We start from the raw sequence: 7,029 nt of genomic DNA, 5'->3' as shown, positions 1-7,029 counted from the left end.
TTTGTTTTCTCCAAATGATGATCATCTGAAGAAGATGGTATAAAAATAAATATCAATGTGCAAGGCCCTGGGTTTGATCTCAGCACTGGCAAAAAATTAAAATAAAGGTTAGCAAGGTCTTGGCAGCAGGGCTGAGTCCTAAGTCCAATTGCTCTGCCATCTGACACCAGGGACCCCGAGCTGCGAGCAGCTTGGCCCCCAGCAGCCACACAGCCTCTCTGGTCCTCTGGTTTCTTCCTTCAGAGTGAGAAACACCTTATGGGGCTGACCTGAGACCCACTTGGAGGTGCCGCCCAGCCCCCGGCCCCGGGCAGGGCTTCTTAAACAGGCACTTCCTCTTGCCTCCCAGGAGGATGGCAGCCTCTGGGAGCACTTGTGCCCACAGCGCTGTCTCTGGAGATCACGGGGCGCAGCTGCAGCCGTGCTGCTCAGCATGGGTGGTCTGTGCAGATTAGAGCTGGGAGCACCCTTGCCGCCTCACATCAGCTTCTGTCACCCAGACGTGAACCAACGAGGTCAGTGTTTTCAGGGAGAGACAGTTGCAGGGCAGGTGTGAAGCCAGCGGTGGGCTCCCTCCTGGGTTCCCGGCCATTCACTGTGCTGCAGTCCACGAGGCCTGCGTAGGTGCCAGAGCGTCCCTGACCAGCACGTGGAGAACCGGAGCTTCTTGAGGACTTGGGGCCCTGCACAGGCTGTGCCTCTTAACAAGGTGGGTGCTTTGCATGGGACTTGCCTGGGATTGAGCCTGGAGCGCGTTTGTGTGAATGTCCTCCCATCTCCCGCTGCTCCAGCTCCTGCGCTGTCCTGACCCCAGCAGCCCTGCATTCTCCTGGGCCCTGTCATCCCTGTGGCCTCAGCTGCGACTCCCCACTGGCCTCTCACGTTCACCTTCACCTGCAGCCTCTGCCCTCTGAGCCTGCACAGGGCCGCTGTGCCCACTGGTGAGAAGCCCTCCCTCTGGGAGCCCTCATCCTCGCAGCCTCCCTCCCACCTGGGTCACCGCTGTTCTGTGTGACTGTCTTCTCATCCCCCGCTCAGGTCTCCCAGCTGCCCCTCCTCGTGATCGTGCTCCCAATTGAACACGGAAGCAAATGGAACTCCCCTCAAGCCCCCACCACACGCCCCCCTCCTGACCTCTGCATCTGTGGACTGCACCCCTGGGACACCTGCTACGAAGGTGTCCCCAAGCTTCTGCTCCCCCTCGTGACCTGAAACCCTGCTCTGTCTCATTGGGGTGCAGTGCTGCGCCCACCGTGTGTTCTGTGTCCCCCCTGGGATGTGAGCTCTGGGGTTTCTGTCTGGATCACTGCTGTTCCTAGTGCCCAGAGCAGTGCCTGGCACTCAGCAGATGCTCCATAAATGATCGCCAAATCAATGTTTGTGAAACACATTCTGGTTGAAATACTGGACGTCCTAGGTTGACGCTCTCACAAACCCTGTTCATCCCCACTCCTCCATGGAAACCTTCGTCAGGCCACTGATGACCTCTCCCTGGCTCAGTCAGTCATGGGTTCTCCACCCTGACCTAGATGCCCCCTCAGCGGGGAGCCAGCCTAGAGGACCATCCCTCCTGCCCTTAGAGCTCAGCCCAGCCTCCTTCCCGCCTCCAGCAGGCCACCTTCGAGAGCCTCCATCCCTGCCTCTCCCTAGATGCTCTCCTGACGGATGACCTGAAGTGTTATTTGCCCATGACCTCCACTTGGGCCTGTCCTGGCCTCTCCTCAGAACTCTAGAATCATGCACCCAGCTGCGACCAACACCATCCTGCTGTCCCATGGACACCTCAAGCCCACAGCTCTCAAGACTGAGCTCCCCGACCTACCCAGCCCCGCCCTCCCCTCGCACGGCTTAGCTTGTCACAGGGAAACCTGTCCTTCCAGTTGCTCAGGCTAAAAACCCCCAGAGCTACCGACCTCCACCAGAGGACTGGGGTGCTACCTTCGCACCAGAGAGACCTGCCATCGGCTCCAGTCTCCTCCTGCCTGGACTGGGATGGCCAAGCCGGACAGATCTGCTTGATGGGACAACAGTTTGAGCTTGAGAAATAAAACTGTAAAAAGCTTTTATACTTCCCATGTCTTCTTTTTGTCCCGTTGCTACTGTGCCCCAAAGTCTTCCCCTAATAAAGGAAAGTTGGGCAGAGGTGAAAACGCACTCTGGCACTGGGTGGGCGGGGACTGTGCCGTGCACAGCCCGGGTGGCCCTGCGGGAATGTGTGTGGCCGCCACTCACACCCCCCACTCTCCCCATCCCAGCCAGGAGACGGGCTTGTGTTCTGGGCTCCATCTCTGGCCAACCACGGGACACATGCCCATCCCTGTCCAGTCTTTGGGGTCCTGACTATGGAGCGACTTCGGCATTTTAATGCCATCGCTCTGTGACTCTCTGTGAACAGCCCGTGGCGAGGACCTAGGGAACCTGCCAAGGCCAGGAGCTGCCTTCTGAAAGGGCAGAGACTGGGGGCAGAGGCCCAGAGGCTGGGCAGCCCATCAGAAAAAGAGTGAGCTGGGAGGGCCTGGGAACCTGCCGTTTCCCAGGGCCCAGCTGCTGAGGTTCTGGAAGGCCCACAGCCCTGTGGGGCTCACAGAGGCTGCCTCCCCAGGTCAGGGTCAAGGCCTGGGTAACTGAGGAGGAGGCAGCCAGTGCAAGGACAGAGATTCTGACCTCACCTAAACTGTCATTCCCGCGCTGCTTGGTCTGTGGCAGAAGTCACTTTGTGGGGCAAGTCGTCATCAACCTCCTCCCTCTTCAAACGTCACCGTTTCAAATCCCTGTGCAGAGCTCCCACCACACCTTGCTCCCGCGAAGGATGGGTGAGAGCACCAGAGTCCTGGGCAGGTGGCAGGTGCTGGAGGAGGACCTCTTCCTTAGAGGCACAGGCCCTGCCCGCCCCCACCCCCGCCGCTGTTCTGTGTGGGCTCCCTGCGGCCACCAGGTGGCAGCAGCCCACTTGCTTCAGCAGACGCGGCTGGCGACCTGAAATGCTGAAGGCTGGCGGGACTCCTGCCTGGGCCATGTGGCATTCCTGCTGCCCTGTGCAGATGGCAGAGCCCAGGAGCCCTCTGGGAAGCCTGTGGCACGGTAGCCGTCCCCTCCGTGGTTTGGAGGAGTGTGTCCTGAGAAGGGAAGTCACCTGCCCAGTTGTCTCAGCCTTGCTGAGTGCCGTCTACCCCCTGGACTCCAGTGTCTGTGCCGTGTGGGGACACACAGTCCAGACCTCTGCCCTCCCAGCTCTCAAGAGGGCATCAGCCTTTGGCATCTGGACCTCCTGACTCTGGCTATAAAAAGGGGTTGAAAACTAGCCCTAAGCCAGGGTGAAACTCGGGCACTGTGCTACACCAGACCCAGAGGCCATGGCTGGACCACTGACTTCTGTGACCCCTCCAGTCCTGGCCAGCCCACAGGCTCAGAAGGCAGGTTCGTGGCTGCAGGGACAGGGGGATGGGGGACGACTGCTTCCTGGGTACATGGCTTTGGTTTGGGATGATGAGAGAGTTCTGGAACCAGAGGGTGGATGTTATGGCTTGGATTTGCCCCTCTTCCCACCCCTAAATTCATGCGTTGAAGGGCTGACCCCTCGTGTGGCTGTACTTGGAGACAGGCCTTTAAGGAGGTAAGTAAGGGTAAGTGGGTCATAAGGTCAAATGAGGCCGTGGGGCGCTGACCCAGTGTGACTGTGTCCTGGTAAGGAGACACCAGACCTCCTTCTCTCTCCCTCCCCCTCTCCCTCCCCCCTCCACCCCTCTTCTCCTCCCTCTCTCCCTCTCCCCCCACTCCCCTCCCACCTCTCCCCCATCTCTCCACACACAGGAAAGGCCAAGCAGGGCCCAGCAGGGAGAGAAGCCTCACCAGGAGTCAAGATGGGGCACCTCCTTCTGGGTCTCCTGGCCTCCAGAACTGTGGGAAGCGTTTTTGCTGTGGAGCAGCCCAGTCTGCAGCGTCCACGGCGTCGGCACACAGACGCAGTCACGCAGACTGTGCGTGAACCAAAGGCCAAGGCGATGGGCTCCCTCATTAAAAAGGTGCATTTCTGTTGTGCATGTTTTGTTAGGATGAGGGTGACAGCGTGTCCACAGCACTGGTAGGAGGCTGTCAAGGGCCTGTGTACCCACTGCCCACACCCCCACTGATTCCCCCTGTGTCAAGGGCAAGGTGGGCTCAGACTCTTGTTTCTGCTTCTTGATGAAGAAGTGGGAAGAGGAACACAGGGCTAGGTGTTCTGGAACTTCCTTCAGTCCAGTTACCCCTATACACACTGTGGGGCCTGGTGTTTGTGTAGGCCACAAGGTGACCATAGGCACCGATTTAGACTGAGGTCAAATGGCGCTGGCCCACAGGGGAGTTGACCCTGCTGTGACCTGGGCTCTCCCTCGGTTTTCTTCCCTGCAAAAGTGAGGAGCCAGGCATGAAGGCACATGTCTGTGATCCCAGTTCCGGGAGAAGCTGAAGCAGGAGGTTGCAAGTTCAAGGGCAGCCTGGGCAACGTAGCAAGACTCTGTCTCAAAATAAAATAAAAAGGGGTGAGGTGTGGCTCAGAGGTGGAGCACTAGCAGGTGGGAGGCCCTGTGTCCAACCCCCAACCCCCACAGGGCGGGGAGTAGAAATGTCCTCCAGGGGCTGCTGTGAGGTTGCCCAGGGAAATGGTCCATGAAGGGCCAGGTTAGAGCTGGTGACTGTCCTCGGCCCCGTCCTCTACCATCTGCTGGCCTTGGAGCTGGCCATGCCTTCCACCAGGCCTGGCCAGTTGTGGCCCTGCACAGTGTTCCCAGCCTCCTCTCCAAGAACCAGCCACGTGGCCCCCACCCGAGAGAGCAGCGAGGGCCAGCGTCCTCCACAAGCCTGACCTGGCCCTGGGGAACGCTGTGGTGGGGGGCTGCCTGAAGACTCCCCTCTCCCCTGCTCATCAGGAGGTGGGGATCTGAGCCGCCCCTGGGGTGGGGAGAAGTGCTGCTGTCCCACCCTCGGGCCCCACGCCCTCCATTCTCCTGCCTCCTGTACCCCATCTTCCACACCCTCCGGCAGGCCTCAGGACCCCGAGACCCCTCTAGACTGCCAAGGTCTGGCCTGTGACGTGCAAAAGGACACAATGAAAGAAATTTTAAAAATCCTGCCTCTCCACCCAAATCCTGGCTTTCCAATCTACTGCCCGTCTCAGGACCATCCTGTGGCCGAACAGGGCCAGCCCCTTGCTCCTCCCTGCAGTTTCTCCAACGTCCCAATCTCACCCCCTGCCTGAGGCAGAGGGCACGTGCCAGGACCAGGGAGCAGGCAGGGAGAATTCCCACACAGAGCCCCTGAGAACGAGTGGAACCTGGTACAAAACACAGGCCAGGGTAAGGGGGGCGGTGGAGCAGGCTGGGGAGACCGGTCCAGGGTCCTCAGTCTGTTTCCTCATCCCTGAGACAGGCACACCAAACCCGGGTTTGCCTACCAGTACAGTCATTCGGGCCTTTCTGGAAATACTATATATTTATTACAAATATTTTACTCTGATAAACCATCAAATGATCATAAAAAATCTAATTTATCTCTTAAAAAATAAGCACAATGCCATTTGCTGCTCAGGTGGTTTTCGGTTCACATAAGGCCTGGAGATGATAAATCTAACACTCATCTAACACTCATCCTCTTCTCCTCATCCAACTATTTAAAACTATGATTTTCTCTTACATACGTGACTGGAAATGGACACATTGTTTTGCAGATTGCATCACACCCTTACACGTGCTGCCTATGCACTTTCATTCTATGTATCTACACATATAAATAAATTTACATGCAAATACAGAGCAGAGAGGAAATCTATACCAGGAAGATGCACACAAAGTGCCTGGCCCTGAATCGGGCCTGTGACGGCCACTTAATAAACCAGAGTTAGTGCTGTTATTTTTATCACCAATAAGAACCTTTTGGAGGACGAGGAATGATTCAAAGGGGCCAGGGACACATCTCAGAGCACCAGCCAGGAGGCAGGAGCAGCTCTGGGTGGGGAACTGTGTGGGAAGGGCTCCCCAGGATCGGTGACTGCAGGGTAAATGACAGGTTAGAAAGTCGGGGGCCCCTGGGCCTGCTGCCAGGTGCAGTCAGGCACCCCTGGCCAGGTGGAGAGCCAGGCATTACCTACCTGCAGCTCCTCTTCCAGGCCAATTCCTGAAGGTCGCCAACGGCAACAGAGTCACCTGTCTGTGGACCTGCATGTGGGGCCCTGCCCTGCAGAGGCTCAGCGGCTCTGGCCGGGCCGGGGAAGGCCAGGCGGCCCCCACTTCACCTTCATCCCCATGCTGCTGACCCCGCATGGCTGTTGGGATTCTCCTCTGACCCGTCAGGAGGCCTGCGGGCTCCCCACTGATGGACCAGCGGGAGGACCTCTCTCCCACAGGTTCACTTTCATGTATGAGAGAGAGGCTTGATTTTACCCTTTTTGAAAATTATTCTTAACAAATCTCTGAAATTGAGGCTTGTCCAGACAGACAAAATCCTTCTCTTCTTTCCTGTGACTGATGCCTGAATTTGGTAGATCCCCCTCCCTAGGAGGCACTGGTTCCTTGGACTTCACAGGGTCCCACAGACCAGATGCCTTAAGCGACAGAAATGTCAGTCTCATGGCTCGGAGGCCGGAGGTCTGAGATCACCTCCCCCTGGCTTGCAGACGGCTGTCTTCCTCCTGTGGCCACACACGGTCTGTGTGTGTGTGTGTGTGTGTGTGTGTGTGTGTGTGTGTGTGTGTGTGTGCATGTGTGTGTGTGTGGCCTCGTGTGCTGTAAGGTTGGATGAGGGCCCATGCAAATGACTTCATATTCCTTGGTCACCTCTTTAAAGGTCCTGTCTCCAAATACAGGCACTTTTTGTGGTCCTGGGGGCTAGGACTTCAACAGAGGAATGGGGGGTGCATGACTCAGCCCACAAGATGGAGCAAGATACGGGAGTGGTCAGCATGGGTGGCATGGAGGGACTCCTGCTTCTGTGGAGGAGCGAGGTGGCCGGGAAGCCTGCAGGTGGCCCAAAGGGCAGCAGCACACATCCTCCAGT

The 7,029-nt window shown here is 57.7% G+C and overlaps 1 long non-coding RNA gene across 1 annotated transcript; it reads left to right on the top strand.

The window, feature by feature from the left end:
- Nucleotides 1-2,982: 2,982 nt before the first annotated feature.
- On the top strand, nucleotides 2,983-4,040 carry LOC144366485 (uncharacterized). The gene is made up of 2 exons (XR_013425544.1): nucleotides 2,983-3,417; nucleotides 3,811-4,040. It is a non-coding gene; the product is annotated as an uncharacterized LOC144366485 (long non-coding RNA).
- The last annotated feature ends 2,989 nt before the right edge of the window (nucleotides 4,041-7,029 follow it).

Source organism: Ictidomys tridecemlineatus, chromosome 9 (genome assembly GCF_052094955.1).
Source record: "Ictidomys tridecemlineatus isolate mIctTri1 chromosome 9, mIctTri1.hap1, whole genome shotgun sequence".
NCBI lineage: Eukaryota > Metazoa > Chordata > Mammalia > Rodentia > Sciuridae > Ictidomys > Ictidomys tridecemlineatus.
This window is presented reverse-complemented; position numbering and strand designations above follow the sequence as displayed.